Source organism: Glycine max, chromosome 16, assembly GCF_000004515.6.
Source record: "Glycine max cultivar Williams 82 chromosome 16, Glycine_max_v4.0, whole genome shotgun sequence".
NCBI classification, from domain to species: Eukaryota; Viridiplantae; Streptophyta; class Magnoliopsida; order Fabales; family Fabaceae; genus Glycine; species Glycine max.
In genome coordinates, this window is record NC_038252.2 from 5,559,298 (window position 1) to 5,570,073 (window position 10,776).

Genomic DNA, 10,776 nt, shown 5'->3' on the forward strand with positions numbered 1-10,776 from the left:
TGCAAACAAGAAAAAATGATATGGTCCTATTTTGACCTGTAGAAACTTAACAAAAGCACGAGCCATTGCTATAAATGCATGTACAATGATATATTCTTTCTTGAACAAATTAACTGGAATCTGAGTTTTTTTCAAATTACACATAACATCACTTTTTTTTATTCTTACATTAACCTTCCTTTATGTGATTGAAAATCGAACCCCTTATATGTTTGAAAACATTGACACTCTCTTATATGTTATACTAATGGTTAAAAAAATAAAGAGTATTTGTATAATTACACAAAACCTCTGATGGTTAATATAGTTTTGCTCTTCTTTCTTTGATCCATGATTCACTGTTAGTGAGTTTTATTATGTCACACCAAATTTAATGGTTACTGTATTCATTAAAGGCATATAAAGATTGATTGATGAGAAGGAAAAGTGAAGCAAAATAAAGAATTGGTATGAGGTTATTAGAATTTAATTACAAGTTTTGAATATTAAGCTGTGTGAAATTACTTGGTTATTCTTGTAGAAAATTACTTGGAGATTCTAGTAGAGGATACTTATCATTTATACTTAAAAAAAATGTGACTAGAAAATAAGAACAAATGAAGAGAAGAGAGATTGAGAACAACAAATGAAAGGGAAAAACAAAAAAAAAAAAGTTGAGTGAATTATTTCAACTTGAGCAGAATGCATAACGCTATGAAGATAGAGCAAGGTAAAATCTTCCAATTTCATATATGGCTGAAATGACACTCGACGGTTAAATAAAAAGTACGGAAACATTTCAATGGGAAAATTGATTGAAAGTTCACAACTGTTACTTAGAGAAAAAATCAACTGGAAAAAATAATTAAACTTGAATTGTCATCTAACGGTAAAAAATAGTAAACTAAAATAATTAATACTCAAAATTCATTCACTTCCTCTCACATCAAATAATAGTTTGGTTTCTCTATCGTATCTCACTCACGTTCATTCCTTTTCTCTCATCTTTCAATCCCCAACATCCCGGACCAAACACCCCCAACAACGCCCCTTCTATTTCTATCATCTATAATTTCAGTGCCAAAAATTCCAACGTTCCCTCCCACACGTGTGCTGTTGGGAACCTCCCCGTACCAAAGGTCTTCCTGGCATGTCGGCGTCCCACTATTAAAAAATATGTTTTCTACATCGATTTTTAATCGATGTTAAAAGTGTTGATATTGAATGTATTATCGTTAATATCGGTTTTAAAGAATCGATGTTAATGTTAAATTTACAACATCAGTTATTTAAATAATCGATGTTAATAATAAGAATTACACCCAAAATAATATATTAATGTTGACAATTAACATCGATCTTTTAGAATAGTGTCCACTATTATTACTATCAAGGAGTGATTCACAAGAGAAAAACAAAAGCAACAAATGGAAAATATATAAATGTGGTGGAGTTTTTACCAACACGTACGGTGTCTTCTTTGGTGGTATCATGTGTGTATTTTCAAGAAAATAAATGATAATGCTACCTTTTAAGAAGAAAAAAAAGTTGAACCTCCTGGGTCATCTACAGCCAGCATATACCCGGACGCATGGTTAATTATCTCATAAGTAATTAATATTAATAGTAAATGAATATGACATACGTAGTGAAGCCAATAATAGGCTCCTAGCTAAATAGTAAGCAATATTTCAATGCTTCATCCTATATCAATAATAATAACAAGTACAACCATGAAACCCTTTTTTTGGGGTGGGGGGAGTGGAACGTGAAATATGGACCATATAGGAGTTTTAAAAACCACGAGCATGAACTCAGTCCATGAAAGCTTTGTACCTTCTTGAGACAATCAATGCATGAAATAACAATGCTTTTATAAAAAAATCAAAATACAAAGGAAATTTTGAAGATATGGTTCTCTTTTCTGTCAATATTTGTTCGTGGACAAGAACCCAAAAGATTTTTTTTTTAAAAAAGATTCAATCATTTTTGTATGAGAGAAAATAAATTATACATTAATATTATAAAATAATTTTATATCATTATTTAACTATAAGTCATATAAATAATAATAATTTGTGATTGAATGATAATATAAAATTAGTTTACTTTTTGTTTCTTTTTTCTTATTACTTTTATTTTCTTTGTTTACTAATAATATTTATCACAAACTAATGCTTTTTAAGTCGAAAAGATCAGTAAAGTAGATATAACTTATCGCAACAAAATTTGTTCACATATATGACTATATTATATTATATATTTATATTGAACCTAGTTGCATCTCAAAAGAAGAAAATAAAAGAACCAGTCAGCGTACTTAAAGAATATCCAGCTAGATTTTTTTTAAAAAAATAAACATATACAATGACTTTCGGTTTGATGCTAATTGGCTTAAATTTCTTAAAGATGAAGTATGTATTCATTATTATTGCTAATTTCAGCTCACCACTTTTACTTTTACCCGAATTTCTTCCCTTTTAGTCCACTTATATTTTGTGTCGAATTGAATAAGCAATATTCTAGCTCCAAATGGGCGATTAGTATATTGGTAGACTAAGATTAACAATAAAACTCTCTATTAGAGTTGTTTAAATAACACAGCATATATCTGTTAATACCTTTAATTTGGTTATTCCTTATTATTCAACCTGAAAATCAACTTCGGAACTTCAGAAGGTAATTAAACATTGGAATTTCACATAAGTTCAAACATGCAACTCAAACTTGCATGAAAGTTGTTTTTTGTTTTAGTAAGTATAAACTTTAGATTAGGAGAAGACATGTTTCTTTCCAAGGTCAGAGAAAATCACTAATCTCACCATCTCAGTGAGAATTTATAGTGAAATTTACGTATTGCGTGTCGACAAAAGAAATCTAAAAATTGAGTACAAGTCACAATCAATATAGGCAGAAGACTCAATCAGATGTGTGAGCTCTATGTCTCTTTAAAAGGTGTTTGATTAAAGGATCCGTTTAAATACAAGTAAGTGTTTTTGTGAGCTTATCGACTACAAATAGAGTTTTTTCATTAGAGAAATTCTAAAAAAAAATATAGCTTTCTATCCAAATAAGCTCAAAACCTTCCAGCCATGAGTGTCTCAGGTTTCCTTGTCAGTAGCAATAAATCACACACTGAAAGTTTGATGAGGATAAAGATAAGGTTGTCTCTTATTAAATGTCAGACATCTCTGACACTCAAGTTTTCCATCTGCTCCTGCGGTGTCCTACCATTGTTTTTATGAAAAGTATGGAATATGTACTAATAATATTAGTATCCACATGTTTAAAATCAAAGCAAATATCATTATCAGTTATATATCAATTGATGCAACTTGATGCTACACTCTACAACACATGTCATTCATATTTTCTTTGGTTTCCCGTTTTTAATAGAACAAAAAAAATTATTTTAATTTGAAATTTACATGCTCTATTTTTAAATACACAAAATATAAAACTAAATTCACATGTTACCTTAATTATATTTATGCATTTTTTATTTTATTTTAATAATTAGGCCTCTTATCTTCTTTTACCTTTTCCTAATTCATGTGGACATCCTTATTTAGTTCCCAAATCATTATCAAGTGGCTTTGGTTACATTACTGTTCAACTTTGTCATCATATTTTAGATAATGAGATTGCTATATAAATATGTTTTAGAAAGAGCTAAATACTAGCAAAATGTAATATCAACATTTGCATTGATTCGGTCACTACCTCAAATGATGAAAGACGATGAAAATAATATTTTACTTTCCAGAGTGGTGTATTGAATTGTAAATAAGATAATTGATGATGATAGAAACATAGAAAAATAAGATAATTGATGATGATGATAATAGAAACAAAAAAAAATTACTTTCCAGAATGGTGTATATATAAATTTCTAAATAAGATAATTAATTGATATATAGAGAAAAATATATAATTTTATTTTTCACTTTAATCCAATATCCTAACAATACGGGTTAACAAAAGATCCTAAATTAAAAATTTTGAGCATAAATCAATTTAGCTTAAAAATAAATAAATAAATAAACCAAACCAAAACTATCCAATTGAATTAAATAATTTTAGATTTTTTCTCACCTTAAACTCAAACTAAACAGATTTCATATTTGTGAGGTACCCCTGTGTTTTTTTATTTTAAATCAAGTAAATATTTTGTAAAGAGTTTAAATTATATGCAAGTATGGATAATAATGAATAAGGTCTAAATATGGTACAATAATACTCGTCTACATATTCATGTCTAAAAAAAATGCTTGTACAATTTTAATTCTCATTCACATGTCAATTGGATAAATGTAAAATCAATAATAAATATTAATTAAATTGCTAAAACTAAATTAAAAATCATTCTTAAACTATCCAAACATATCCATATATACAACAGTGATACAATTATTTGGCATAATATTTTTTAAATATAATATTTTAATTCTTAAATTTGATTAATAATATATATATGAAATATTTTAATTAAACGATGAATTTTAAGAAACTATGATCCAATTAAAAGTTATAAAACAATATAATAATTATTAAAATTACGGTATAATTTGATCCATAATAAATATAAATATATATATATATATATATATACTTTTTGCAGGTAGTCATAAGATGTGGGTATAATTGTCATCATCAATATATTTCTTAAGATGATTAATGAAACTTATAAGTTATCCTATATGTGGTTGCATGATATTATAAAAATCACTTAGGTTGTTAATGTATACCGTATTTATTCTTTGGAAATAATATAAGAAGGACTAATATACTTAAAAATAAATTTGCTTATGTTTAAAAAGAAATACTTATGTACCTGAAATCAAATAAATAATATGAAGCTTTTTACTCTATTTTTTCATCAAAATGTTTAATTTAAGTTGCATTTTTAATCGATTTATTTAATATTTATTTATATTTTTTGGGTGTATAATAATATCAATAGAGTTTGATCCTAGAATCTTATACAAATTATTCAAACTTTTCATTACTAGATCAACTCTAATGGATTTATTTGAAACTGTTAACTTATTTAAATTGTTTATATTATCTTTTAAAATTTTCCAATTATTATAAATTACGTACTATAAATTTTGTTTTATATATAAAGTTTACATCATTTTTTATGTGTATAGAACTATTGACATTCAAACTTACAATCTGATGCTTTCTACTTTAATCTTTCACTACTAAACTGACTTTAGTAAAAAATAAAAATTTTAGATAAGACCCCCTAGTGGTTATATTATAATCATACAACGATATAATTTTAGATTTATTATCTTTGAAGTCTTTTAATTTTTTTTATCTTTATTTTTAGTTTCTTAACTTTTTTTTTATCTTTATTCTCATTCTCTCTGAGTAAGAGGGAGTAAGGATAAAAAAAATCAAGAAGAGATTAAAAACAAAAAAAATAAAAAAATTCAGGAACTAACAACAGAAATCCTAAAAAATTTAACCCATAATTTTGTAACAATTTCATTGATAGATAGATGCATGGGCATAAATTATAAATATCAAACCAAATACCTTCTTCGATCAAGCGGTGATTTAATTGAATAGTTTAGTGCCCACCAAATCCATGGGTATAAGAAGGACATTCAATTAAAAGAGAGAGAGAGAGTAAATTATTTTAGTTTTGTTGAATTTAGTCACGTTTGTTTTCAGATTGTGTGGGATAAGAAGGGTCCTTGAAAGAGAGTGACACAGCGAAGCGAACAACAAACAATGAGAGAAGAATCTATAGTTATCTATCTACACAAACAAACATGGGTTTGGACGGTAGGTGCGTCTGAATAGGCATAGCAACTGTCTTCACTTGTCTCATAGTGATCATTTCATGGGTAGGAACTCTTCAAAAAAGCAAGGAAAGGAAAGTGTAGTCCTTTCCATTAATGTCCAAGGCCCACTCTTTTACATGATGATGTTGATAGCACCTTCGGTCATATCAATGTTTACTTTCTGTGGACGTGAAACCTTGGCGAATTTGGATTGAGCCACCATATCCTAAAATGATCAAGTCATTCTAGATGTATCCATACACATTTTTTAATATGTTTCTATTATAAAAAAAATTAATTTTTATGACTAATGTAGTGATGTAAGATTTTGTTATGTTTATACATGAGAAATAATTTATTTAATAAAAAAACTCATGTTGAATTTTTTCATGTATAAAATTTTCATAGATCAATGACACTCATGTATCATGAATAAAATTAGTCTTTGATCCAATACTTGAGAGACACTCATATGATCTTTGACATAAAACCAATAAATTTATTAAAAAATTATAAAATTATGAATGAGATTGATTAAATAAAAATTAAGTCTTATAAAATTATATAATTTTTAATAAATGTTAACCAATAATAAATAATATATTTAAAATAAAAGTCTTAAAAATATGTTACTAGTATATGTATGATAAATTGCATCATTTGTTAAGTTCCATGAAATTATATATATATATATATATATATATATATATATATATATATATATATATATATATATATATATATATATATATATATATATATATATTAATAATATGGTGTAATATTTCTTTTAGAATAAATTACACTCACACCTCTTATGTTTTTTCTCAAATTATACTTGATACTCTTCTCTTTTTTTACATTACTTCTACCTCCTTCTGTTAACATCGTTAACTAAGGTCAATTGAAATATGTGAGCAGACAAAATTGTCCTAACATCTTTGTTAAATACTTAATAACAAATTAAAAATTGACCCTGTAAATGAATATTTCTTAAGACAATAACAGTTTTTTTTTAATATTTGACTCTTACTTCATTGTTGCTAACAGTTGAAGAAGAAGCCGCTCTTGACATGGTATCAAACACCTAACCATAAAAAATAAATATGTCAAAGAAATGAGTTAAAAACACAAATGTAGGAGCAAAATACTAAAATTTGAAGCAAATGATCATATTCAATCACTAGGCATTACTGGGAACACGTTCAACAAAAACGCAACAACCAAATGACCCAACACACACAAAAAAGTTGAACTAAAAAGGAGAAGAAGAATGAAGGTTATTAACACATGCATACTAATAAGGTGAGTTCACGTCCAACAAAAAGTTGGTTTCATGTCCAATTAGAAAAAAAAAGAGTGTTAAAATATTTTCAGGTTGAAAATAGTGTCATATCTTTTATGGAGTTAAGAGGAAGAATGATGTAAGCTCCATTGGAGCTTGTAGGCCTAAGATCTATCCAATACCCTTGCGGGGTAGGATTGCATCAAAGAAGATAAGGATATTTTAGACATAAATTTTCATTAAAAGTCATATGATCAACATGTGTCTACTTTCTGTTAAATTATTAAACGGTATATAGGAGGGAGGAAGTCTGCGTGTAATGTGAGCTAAATAATTAAAGAGTTTTTTGTAGAGTGCAAAAAAGGAGAGATGTTAGGTGCAATTTGGAAAAAACACAAGGAAAGCAAGTGTAATTTACTCTATTTTTTAAACAATTGAAAGATTAGTGTAATGTAAAAGAGAATTTGTGTGTCGTAGAATATCCATCGGTGATTCATAATGAACAAGCATTTGAATTAAGTTTTTTTTTTATGAAAATGTTTGAGTTTTGTGGGGATGTGCTTTATAAATGGTTTCAATCTAAATCGGTTGATTTAAATCACACAACACTTAGCTAATTGACTTATATCAAATTCACTAAAACTAGTTGCAACCAAGTATGAAACTTACAACAGTCTAAATTGCTAGGGGAACCATCGAATAAAGATTGCTAAGGGAGCCTGTTGTAATTTTAATATTTATTTCAAAAGATTTTTTTAAAGATTTAATTAAATGGACAAGGAAAATTATGACATTTAAATTCAAGAATTTGAAATTCAAATTTCCTACAATTAAGAGGGGGACAATGGCAATTATAGGCTCATAATTGGTGATAAAAAAACAAAAAAGGTTGGCTGATGGTATTTGAATGTGATTTTAAAAGGTGATAGGCCAATTGTTTTTTTCTCCTCTTTTCTTCTATTAAGCTTTCTCTCTCTTTACTCCCAGGTATTATTTTTCTTTGTGAATTTTGTAACCTTAGTTTTGTTAAGACATTCATGTTGTATCTTGGGAGGTTTGCATGGGACACCGCGGATAAACCTTTTAGGTCAGTAACTGCCACGCCTCAGAAAGTTCAACTACGTTTGTGATTTTTGACTTCAACAACAACAATCTAAAAGGTTTATATCATGGCTGAAGTAGCAAAACTTGTCAACAATGCTGACGCTTCCAACCCCACGCCACCAACTGCAACCTTTGCCAAGTCGCTGCCTAACATCTCAAAAATTGAGGTCTTCACTGGTAGGAACGCGTTCATATTTTGTTGGACATGCATGGAGTTGTCTTCGCTCTTTCTACTCCCAAACCTAATTTCAGTGATGATGCCAGTCAACTTCAACAATGGGTTCAAGCCAATAAGGTATGTTGTCACACTTTGTTAATTGCCTTGTCTAATGATCTTTTCGATGTCTACTACTCCTATAAGGAATCCAAAGAGATATAAGACTCTTTCATACTCAAATATACTGCCGAGGACGTGGTCAGACAGAGATTTATCATTGCCAACTACTACTGTTGGACCATGAACAAAGAAAAAGACATCAAGGTACAAATCAGTGAATACCACAAGCTACTGGAAGACCTAAAGATTGAAAACATCTCTATGCCTGACGAGTTCGATTCTGAACTCCTGATTGAGAAGCTACCAAAGTCCTAGATAGATTATAAACAATAATTAAAGCACAAACACAAATAGATGTTACGACCAGACCTTATCATCCACATTATCATTGAAGATACAAGCAGGAAGGAAAATGTTATTGCAAGGACCAAAGCAATGTTTGCCAAGGCAAACACGGTACAAGATAAACCATTTAATAAGAGGTATGCCAACAAAATTGATCACAATAACAAGAATAAGTACAAATATAATAACCCACATGTTGCTCCTTCTAATCCCATCCCACGTGCTCATGCTTCTAATCTTTCTTTTAAGAAAAAAGGAGCCCATTTTGGTTGTGGGAAGCCATGACATTTTGCTCCTCAGTGCAAGTACAAAGTTATGAGAAATGACAATCCTCCTAAGCCTAGGGCTAACCTGCTTGAAGGAGATGACATTATTGTTGTGATTATTTCTCAAGTGAATATTGTCACTAATGTGAACAAATGAGTGGTAGACTCTGGGGCTACCAGGCATATCTGTGCTAATAAGAGTATGTTTACCTCATACACTATTGTGGGGGATGGAGAAGAACAAGTTTATCTTAGTGATTTGAGAATTAGTCTGGTTCAAGGAAAGGGAAAAGTTCTTCTTAAGCTCACATCTGGGAAAACAATGGCTTTGAATGATGTGCTATATGTTCCCTTTATCAGAGTTAACCTTGTTTTTGTAGCATTGTTGGGAAAGGTTAGGGGTAAAGTTATCCTTTGAGTCTGATAAGATAGTTATGACTAAGAATAATGTATTTGTGGGGAAGGCTTATTGTGATCAGGGTCTCTTTGTACTCAATGTTTTTGAAGTGATTAATGAGAATGCATATTTTTTTGCTCACTTGATTGATTTTTATGGTACATGGCATGCTAGATTAGGACATGTTAATCCGACGTATGTTATGAAATTGCAACAACTAGGTTTTATTAATATGCATGATAAACAAAGTACGAAATGTGAAATATGTGCTTAATCAAAATTAACTACGAAATCATCTCCTTTTGTACAACGTGAAACTGAACTGCTAGGCTTAATTCATTCTGATCTTGCTGATTTAAAACAAACATGACAAGAGGAGGTAAAAGTTACTTTGTAACCTTTATAGTGATTACTTTAGATATACTAAAGTTTATCTAATTCAACACAAAAATGAAGCGTTTGATATGTTCTTATCTTATAAAACTGAAGTTGAAAATCAATTAAATAGAAAAATCAAGAGGTTAAGATCTGATAGGGGTGGTGAGTACATTTTGTTTAATGAATTTTGTGAAAAGGAAGGTATAATTCATGAAGTTACCCTACCATACTCACCGAAGTCAAATGGAGTAGCTGAAAGGAAAAATAGAACCCTGACAACTTTCTTGAATGGTAATTTAGAGGAAAAGATATATATGACTCAACTTGAGGGGTGTGTGGTGGATGGTCAATATAACAAAGTGTGCAAACTTTTGAAATCCTTATATGGTTTAAAAGAAGGCCCTAAACAATGGCATGGAAAATTTAATGAGACTTTACTTGTTGATGGTTTTTCTAGTAGTGATGCTGATAGATGCATGTATACAAAGTTTGTGAATGATGATCATGTTAATATATGCTTGTATGCAGATGACATGTTTATTTTTGGTACATGCAATGATATATTTTTTAAATCTAAATCTTTCTTAACATCTAAATTTGATATGAAAGACATGGGTGAAACAAGTGTTATTTTGGGAGTTAAAATTATAAGGAAGGGAGATAGTATATTACTATCCCAAAAGCATTATGTTGAGAAACTTCTTAAGAAGTATAAATATTATGACTTTACGTGCCGGAGAGTGGATCGCCGAATAGACCCACGCCAACCGCCAACGCCACACAGAAGAGGCTTCTACTCCTTCTTCTCCCTTCCTTCCTTAACTACAATTCTTCTTCTAATCCCTCTCTCTTTGCGTTTTATAATTGCAATTCGCTCAGGAGCAAGAGTTCTTTCGCCAAACCACTCTCATCTCCAAAAAAGAGAAGGAAAAGGTCTGAATCGCATC